Source organism: Pinus tabuliformis, chromosome 2_2 (assembly GCF_031772625.1).
Source record: "Pinus tabuliformis cultivar Carrire ecotype Pingquan chromosome 2_2, CPIR1, whole genome shotgun sequence".
In the NCBI taxonomy this organism is placed as follows: domain Eukaryota; kingdom Viridiplantae; phylum Streptophyta; class Pinopsida; order Pinales; family Pinaceae; genus Pinus; species Pinus tabuliformis.
Genome location: NC_142300.1, coordinates 915,312,018 through 915,321,452, shown reverse-complemented (window position 1 = coordinate 915,321,452; position 9,435 = coordinate 915,312,018).

Below are 9,435 nucleotides of genomic sequence, written 5' to 3'. Positions count from 1 at the left end.
GAAAAGTCATTATTCAATGACTAGATCAACCAAGAGTGGGACGGTGAAGCTATTCTGCAAACTGATGATCAGCACAGATATGATCTGAGGTCGAAGATGAATAATTCCAAGGAAACTCTTGTTCAGAGAGCCACTATCCCTGCAATACAGCAAGCTAAAAAGCAGAAATGACCGACAGTTGATCCCATCATCCTCAAAGCTCCAACTCATGAGGTAAAAGGCCTTGACAAGTCTCCTTCTCCTTTTAGTTTTGAATCAGAAATTCAAAAGCTAAGCATACCTATACCTCTGATTGAACTAGTTAAGAATGAGTCCTTCAAGAGATCTATCCTCGAGTCCCTTGAGCCTAAAGCCACCCAAGCCTCCACTGACTATGTAAATCTGTAAGATGACAAACCAGCTGTTGTTCTCATCCCAATGATTGAAAATTGTAATGACAGCTCCCCATCATTCTATGTCTCTTTGACTATTCATGACAAAATCCTTCACAACTACCTTCTGGACACAAGAGCCAGCCATAATCTAACGCCCAAGGCTATCATGGATGAGTTAGGTCTTGACATTACCAAGCCTTATCATGACCTGTTTTCTTTTGACTCCAAAAAAGTGAAATGTTTGGGATTAATCAAAGACCTAGCCATCACCTTGTCTCAGCTACCTATGAAGAGCATGATGATAGATATTGTGGTAGCAGATGTACCCCCCAAGTTTGGCATGTTGCTTTCCAGAGGCTGGAGCAAGAGATTAGGTGGAACATTGCAAAATGATTTGTCCTATGCTACTGTCCCAATTTTTGGAGGTGAGAATAAGAGATTATACAGAGAAGCTCAGTTCGCTTATATCATCAGTGATGAAAGGAATCCCACTAATCATCCCATCTATGCTGTCGACACTAATTTTGGAGCCTTTATTCTTCAAATTGAGTAATCCCAGTTGGCTTCCATGCAGCTTAAGAAACCGGTCTGCCAGATCACAGAGTTAGAAGCCCCACAAATTTGGGACATGTTCTTTGATGGAGCTTGCTCTAAGGAAGCTATAGGGGTAGGTGTAGTCCTTGTGTCCCCCACACAAGAATGCATGCATTTATCTTTCAAGTTAACTTTTTCGGTCACAAATAGCATAGCAGAATTCGAAGCCTTGATATTGGGCTTAAATGCTACTAAAGAAATGGGCATGAAAGGTCTGAAGGTGTTTGGAGATGCAGACCTTATCATTTAGCAGGTCAAAAAAACTTTCCAAGAAAAGCATCCAAGGCTGAAAGCATATAGAGATGAGGTATGGAAGCTCAAGGACTCTTTCAATATTTTCAACATTTCTTACATCCCTAGAATGAATAACCAACTTGTTGATTCCCTTGTTGTTTTTGCTAGCATGTTTATTCCTCCTTTGCCTCCTAAATTGACTTATGAAGTTCAAGTGAAATATAAACCATCTCTGCCTGACAATGTCAAATACTGGAAATTTTTTTAAGATGATGATGAAAATAATAGGTTTTTACAGGTCATTGATGAATTTTATGAAATGCACATTGACCAAGAAAATGAAACCATTGAAGAATGTAACCAGTCCAAGCTAGAGAATGAGATTGGCCAAGATAACATTGTTCAACTGCCTAGTAACCATATATCCAAAGGATTGGTGCCCCTAGAAAAGTTGTTTGATCATAATGATGTACCTTATAAACCTGCCAAAAAAGAAAATGAGTCTGTTGTTCATAGACATAATGTAGGTAGTCCAGCCCATCCAAAGTACATAAATCTGTCCACACACTTGTCTTCTGCCAAAAGTTCCGAGTATTGCACCTTGATGAAACAATTTGCTGATATTTTTTCTTGGGAGTACAACGATCTAAAGACCTAGACACCAACATAATTCAACATAAGATTCCACTGGAGATGAACACCATCCCTTTTAAGTATAAATTAAGACCTATCAACCCTCTCTTATTGCCTTTAATTGAAAAGGAAATCAAGAAGTTGTTGGATGCCAAGATCATAGTTCCCCTAAGGTATTCAAAGTGGATAGCTAACCTTGTGGTAGTAAGAAAGAAGAATGGAGAGATCTGGCTTTGTGTTGACTTCAGGAATCTGAACAAATTTTCTCTAAAAAAGACAACTACCCACTGCCTAAGATGGAACACTTGCTGCAAAAAGTTTCTGGGGTTACAGTCATGTTTTTCTTAGATGGATTTTCAGGTTATAATCAGATTGTTGTACATCCAGAAGATCAAGAAAAGACCACCTTCACTACTCCTTGGGGCACTTTCATGTACTCCAAGATGCCTTTTGGACTGATGAATGTTGGGGCTACTTTTCAGAGGGCCATGGAGATAGCCTTTGTGGGAGAGAAGACAAGTTTGTCCTTATTTACCTTGATGACATAACAAACTTTTCCAGCAATCACAAGGACCATTTGCAACATTTAAAGAAGGTGTTTCTAAAGTGCCGACGGTTTGGAATTTCTGTAAACCCAAAGACGTCACAATTTTCTCTAGAAGAAGGCAAACTTATGGGACATATTGTTTCTGCTGAAGGTGTGAAGATCGATCCAGCAAGAGTTCAAGAAATTCAGAAATTGTGCATCCCAAGGTCAAAAAGGGATATTCAATCTTTTCTAGGTAAGATTAACTTTGTCAGGAGGTTTATTCTAAACTTTGCAGAGCTAGTGAAGCACATCACTTCCATGCTGAAGAAAGGATCAAAAATAAAATGGACAGATGGTGCAAGAAGCTCTTTTGAAGCCTTCAAACAAGTTTTCATGGAAGCGCCCACTCTAATCATCCTAGATTACACCAGGAAGTTTTATATATTCTCTTTTGCCTCTTATGACACACTTGCAACAGTTCTATTACAGAAAAATGATGAAGGGATAGAGCACCCCGTGGCCTTTTTCAACAAAACTTTGAGGGATGCTGAACTAAGGTATGACCTTATTGAAAAACAAGATTATGCTCTCATAAAATCTTTAAAGGCTTTTATAATTTATATTCTGCATTCCAAAGTGATTGCATATGTACCTTCAACCTCAGTAAAAGATGTTCTAGCTCGGCCAGATATTGATGGAAAGAGAGCTAAATGGATTGCAAAATTCATAGAGTTCAACATAGAGGTGAAGCCCACCAAAATTGTCAAAGGTCAGGGCTTGGATGAGCTTATGGCTGGGGAAAATTGCAGTTTGTTAGGCATCACTTGCATGGGTTCAAATTCAGGTGGTGAACGGACAGAGGAAGCAGCAGAAGAGCAAGAGCAAAATCAATCTTTGGCTGAAAATCTAGCCACCTGTGAATGGTATTCCAGTGTGGTTCATTTTTTGCAAAATCTAGAAGTCCCTCCAAGGCTTAGCTCAAGTCAAGCCCTGGCCATTAAGCTTAGATCAACCAAATTCTACATTAATAAAAACCTTCTTTATTGGAAAGGCCCATCAGGGATCCTCTTGAGATGTCTAAAAAAAGGACAATTTGTGGAAGTCATGCACTAGTTCCATTATAGCATCTATGCGGGGAATCATTATTGGAACACCACGGCACACAAGATCTTGAGAGCTGGGTATTATTGGCCTACTCTGTTCTCTGATGTGTTTTCTTTTGTGAAATCTTGTGACAAATTTCAGAGGTTTGCAGGAAGACAACAACCAAAATCTCTACCCTTGAAGCCAATGCATGCTAATGGTCCCTTCCAGTAGTGGGGCTTGGACTTCATAAGTGAGATCAATCCACATTCCAGTGGCCATTACAAATGGATCTTGGTAGCCACTAATTATTTCACCAAATGGATTGAGGCTATACCCACTAAAAGTGCTAATCATCAGGTTATCATAAAGTTTTTGAATGAGAATATTTTCACTAGATTTGGTTGCCCAACCAAACTAGTCACTGATAATGCAGCAGCTTTCAGGGAAGAAGAATTGGTGGACATGTGTGAAGCCATGGGCATTCAATTGGTGCATTCTACCTCATGTTATCCTCAAGGCAATGGCCTTGCAAAATCATCTAACAAGAGTCTTGTAGGGATAATAAAAAAACTATTGGAGGACAACAAAAAGAGTTGGGATTCCAAGTTGAAGTTTGCACTATGGGCTGACAGAGTTACCAACAAGAAGTCCATAGGAAATTCTCCATTTAAGTTGTTTTATGGTGTTGATGGTGTTTTTCCTATCCAGATGATTCTCCCTATGGCAAAATTCTTGCAAGAAGAATAGGATGAAGAGAATGACATAGCGATGAGAATGAGTAACTTGGTTGAATTATAGCAAATAAGAGAACAACTGGTTGAGAAGTCAAGAATTCATCAGAATAACATCAAAGAAACCTTTGATAGAAAGGAAAAAATTGACAATTTTCAGGTTGGTGACTGGGTTCTCAAATGGGATGTATTGAAGGAAAACAAGGGCAACCATGGTAAATTTGATGCCTTATGGATGGGACTGTTTGTGATTGCTCAAGTTCAGATGAACAATACTTTCATTCTGTACAATTTGGAGGGGGAAGGTGTTTTTGATGGCCAGTCAATGGGCAATTTTTGAGACTTTAATTCATATGAGGCTTTAAGGCCTTAATATTCTAATAGGTTTTTTCAATTTTTGTTTTCCATGCAAACAAACTCCATGCCCAATGGAACACTAGGGAATAAGTTTGTTTTGGTTGTTACTAGAAAGGCAGTAGTCTGTAGTTCTTGAATCCTCACAAAGGAGGCTTTCATCCCCAGAAGGAGCCAGTGTTAGCCCCTGAGGTGCAATGTTGCCATTTTTAGCAGAAATGTCCCCTATTTCAGCTCCGATGGTCCATGTCTCCTCTCCCTCTGCTTTGGCCATAAGCTGTGTTAGTCCTGAGGTGCTGATCCAAATAGATCCTAGAAAACCCTGTAAGTCTTCAAAATCATTCAAAATATCAAAATTGTCGCATAAGGGGAACCTTCAAACAAGCAGGAAAACACTGTAGGGAGGTGAAAAACATAGAGAAAATGGTGAAAAACAGAGCAATGGAAGCTTGAATAATGAATGCACAGTAGCCATCATATATGGCCGATCAACGGTCCAGATCTGATTGGTGAATCATAATTAGTGGTGGCAACCAATGGATATGGCGTAGATCATATAAAAATTTCGACGATGACCGGCGGAGTCAACTAGGACCGTTGATCAAGCATGCAAATTGACGGCCGACATTGCATCATAGGATCATTATCGGAAATTACAAAGAGCGCTTGCAATGGCCCAGGGCATGAGCGATATGCGATTGCAATTGATCACATCGCGATATCACAATGAGAGAACCATTATGGAGTGGGACCTATACAAATGTATATGCATGATGTGATTAGCTGGACCCGATGGCTATATAAGCATTATTGCATAGATTTTGAGATCCACCAAAAGGCATTTGTTAATGTATTTTAGCATATTTTGTTATTTAACGAAATATAAAGAGACAACGTCGATGCGATAAAACCTGGACCCAAAGGGGTTCGGGAATGAAAATATAATAATATTTCAGATCCACCAAAGCCATTTTTTCCAGATCTTTAGTTTTTTTAACGTATTTTTAAAATACAAAGGAGAAAGGCCAAAGCAATTTGCGATAGCGATGAGGACAAAACCATTAGAGGAATTAACCACATTTAATGACTTTTGAAGTCCGGAATGAACAAAGTTTTGGTGGAATTTCACAGTGAAAAGCATTTCTCTGTGTTAGCAAGAAGCGGCTGGTTCAGGGGTTCCAAAGGCCCAAGGCACTCTTATGCTACTGAATAGGTGGCCACCTCCCCTTTCCATGTTATGCAATGATTGTGTAACGCTAGAAGAGGGATGCGAGCGGACAAAAGTTGGGAGACAGAAAGCCGAAAAAAGGAAAAAGCCACAGCGCAACACAACCAAACCAGCAGAAATGGTCATGGAATGTCACTAGCACAAGCGAGCCACCTAACAGCGAGGCACAATGACTAGAATTTGGTTGCTATGCTATTAGAAAAAGAGACTTCTGAGCTCATGTGTGTTGAGTCATGGCATCAAGCAATTAGAAGCCAAAGGGGATAGATTAAGACCTCTCGAGCCTCAAAAAGCCCGAGAGCATTGTAAAAAGCCCATAAATGGTTGAAAGCTAGAAGAAACAAGGGTTCAATTTTTGGAGACTGTGGAGACTCTGCTCCTCTCAGTGTCTCATCTTCATTCCAACAATATAAGTTTCTTTTGTTGTTACATGTTCAATTCCCATTTTCTCCTTTGTTCTAAGTTTGCACTTGAATAGGTTATTCATGTTCTCTTCTGTGTCCAATGCCAGACAACTGCCATCTTATCTTTGCGTTGATAAATTAGATTTGCAAGCTTCATTTAACTTTCTGTAGCTAGCCATTCATAAGTGTTTATGTATGCATCTGCTAGTATAGTCAGTTTTCTCCATCTATCCATTGAATCTATAAACTATTGATCATTAATGGTCTAAAGCCTTGTAAAGCTGAGGGTGTTCATGCATGTCTTGAGTGAAAACAGAGTTGAAACAGTCATCTAACTTGATCCTGACCCCAATCCATTCCAATTGTTCAGAGAACGATATTGAAGATTTATATGTTACCAGGCATCTCCAAGCTACAACCTAGGAGAGCTTCCTAAATACCAACTAGAAATAACGGAAGACAAAATTGAATGAGAAAAACTAGCAGTATTCAAGAGAGGAGACCCTTAGGCTGCCCACAGTGCTAACAAATTAATTGAATTCAAAAATCAATCAATACAATCTTATACAGTGGCATTCTGTTAGGGAGATAAAATAACCTATAAGAAAATAGGAGCTATTTTTAATTACAAACACAATCTTAATAAATATGGTTCTTTCATTATTTTCTAAGTAACATGGAGCTGGAAAAATGTCAAAAGAAGTGTGGGAGGAAAAATGCCAACAGAAAAACATTTCATTTTATAATGTGAGGTCTTCAAAGACATCGAAGAAAGCTATGCATATATTCTAGTAGCTAGCTCTTGGGATAATCTATTGAGCAAAGCTAAGAGCATTTATTGTAATCCTTCACAGAAAAAGGGTTGCGTACAAGAACCAAACGGAGAAATTGTCAAACGGAGAAATTGTCTATCCGATACACATCTTAATCTAATAAACGTTAAAATAATTTCTTGTTCTTCTATAACTAATATTTTTCAAAAAAATTATATATATAAAATATTTTCAATTATAAATATCTATTAAAAATAATTTTTTAATAATTTAAAACATAAACAAATTTTAAAATTATAATTAAATTTTTAAAATAACATTTAATCAACCATATTTAATATATTTTTTAAATGTGAGTTTATATATTTTTAATATTTCAAAATTTTATATTATGATTTTTTAACCCATATTTTAAATTAAAATAAATTTAACATTCATTCAAAGGCAATTAGAAATTTCTTATTCTTTATTCTTTTATTAAACCATTGAATAATTAAGTTAGTTGGCATGATGATCGAATCGTTTAGTGAGTTTTCATGGAGGTTGATGGAATTAACAGATAGATATAAATATAATATTTGGAAAATATTTTTATTCAAATTACTTACCTAACTGCTACTTTCATGAGTTGGTAAAAACTAATGGATTAATACTTCATATCAACTAATGGTTATGTTTTTTTTAAGATGAACACCCTCCTTCGATATATAAATGTATATTTTACTAAAGGGCACACATATGCATTTTAATAAATTGATTCTATGTATTGTATTGAGACTTTCGATCCATCACATCAGATATAGTAATAACAATTTAATATTGTTGGCTTGATATAAACCTTCTATGTTTGGAAAGATAATTGCTTATATTGTTCTATATGCATTGCACTAATTTTCATGTGGTGTTGACTAGACTTTATTTCTGTTTACACAATAAATCAGTGCATTCAAAATTGACAAGCTAATTGCTTGTATTGTACTATCCGCATTTTAAGGATCTTCACCATTACTATGTAACATTGAATATAATTTTTTCTTCTGTTTATGTACTAAAGCAACTCCCTTTAAAAGGGAATGTTTTTATGTGGATGGTTTTTTGATTTCTGGTTTAGATGGCAAAATTTTAATTTAATTTTTGGAGTATTTATTGATTAATTTAGATGGAAAGCACAACTGCCACTAATTTCATGGTGCAAAATTATTTTGCAAGGTTGACGAGAACAATTATCCGCATAACCTAAAGAAAACAACTCTTGCAAGGATTAGTGTTTTATTATGAGTTTTTCTTCGAGCATTTTGGGGTGGCAAGGGTCACAATGTTTTTGGTATTAGGGAGAGATGGTAATGTTTTTGGTATTAGGGAGAGATGGTAAGTTATTTTTAGTATGTCCATTATTTTTAACGGGTAGGCTTAGTGTTTTATTATGAGTTTTTCTTCAAGCAATTTGGGGTTGCAAGGGTCACACTATTTTTGGTAGTGTAAAGAGATTGTAAGTTATTTTTAGTATGATTATTATTTTTAATGGGTAATTATTTTGTTTTGTTTATTAAATTGGGTTATAAATTGATGTGTTATATTATTTTGTTCTATACTGTTCCATTGCACTGCAAAATCTTGTTAAGTGATATTTTATATAGAGGTAATCGTTTTCAATTTTGAAGTATGCAATACATAATAAATATACACAAAAATACAATCTCCTAAAGTTTGTGAAAATGTCCAAAAAGCCTATAACACTTAGTACTTTACAATGCTTTGTAAGTTGAATCATTCTTGGACATGCTAAAAAAGACCTTACATATGCAAATGTTTTGAAGTATACAAATGGTGTTTGGGATAAGAGATATGTTAAAAGTTAAAACACATTTTTCTTTGATTATTAAGTCCAAAGGAGGAATTTTACAATATATCTTCAAATCGATTCGTTATTTGTTCTACTTATTATGTTTTTGTTGGCTTAGAATCTTTTAGAATGTGTGAATTTTGGTAGTTGTTGTCAATGCATGTGTGACTATTTTTTTGGGGCAATACATTTTCTAGGATAAATGTATTTCAAATTCCTTTAGAAAAATTGATTTTTTAGTAAATTACTTTTAGGTGATTTGAAAATGAGGAATTTTAGAATCTATTAAGAAAGATAATCCTTTACGAGGATCTCAGTCTCATCTAAGCCTACCATGGTCCATCCTATTACTTCTCCATGCTTTTGTGACATCGGGCTTCCCAATATAGCCCCTCAAACTGTAGCAGTCCCCTAATTTTCTAAGGTCATCTGACCCAGATATCTATAACATCTCATCCATCTTCCATTTTTAGCAAATTGAGTTGAAGAAGTTGTCATCTTCCTGTTTTGGGTCTTCAAAACTATGCTTGGAGATTGTAATTGTAACACCCTCCTCCCACATCCACCCAAGTAACCATGCCAACCTGGGTAAACATGAGACGAGAGGCTACTATGAACATATTCGACCTCCTAGGTGACCTTAAGGAAGTGG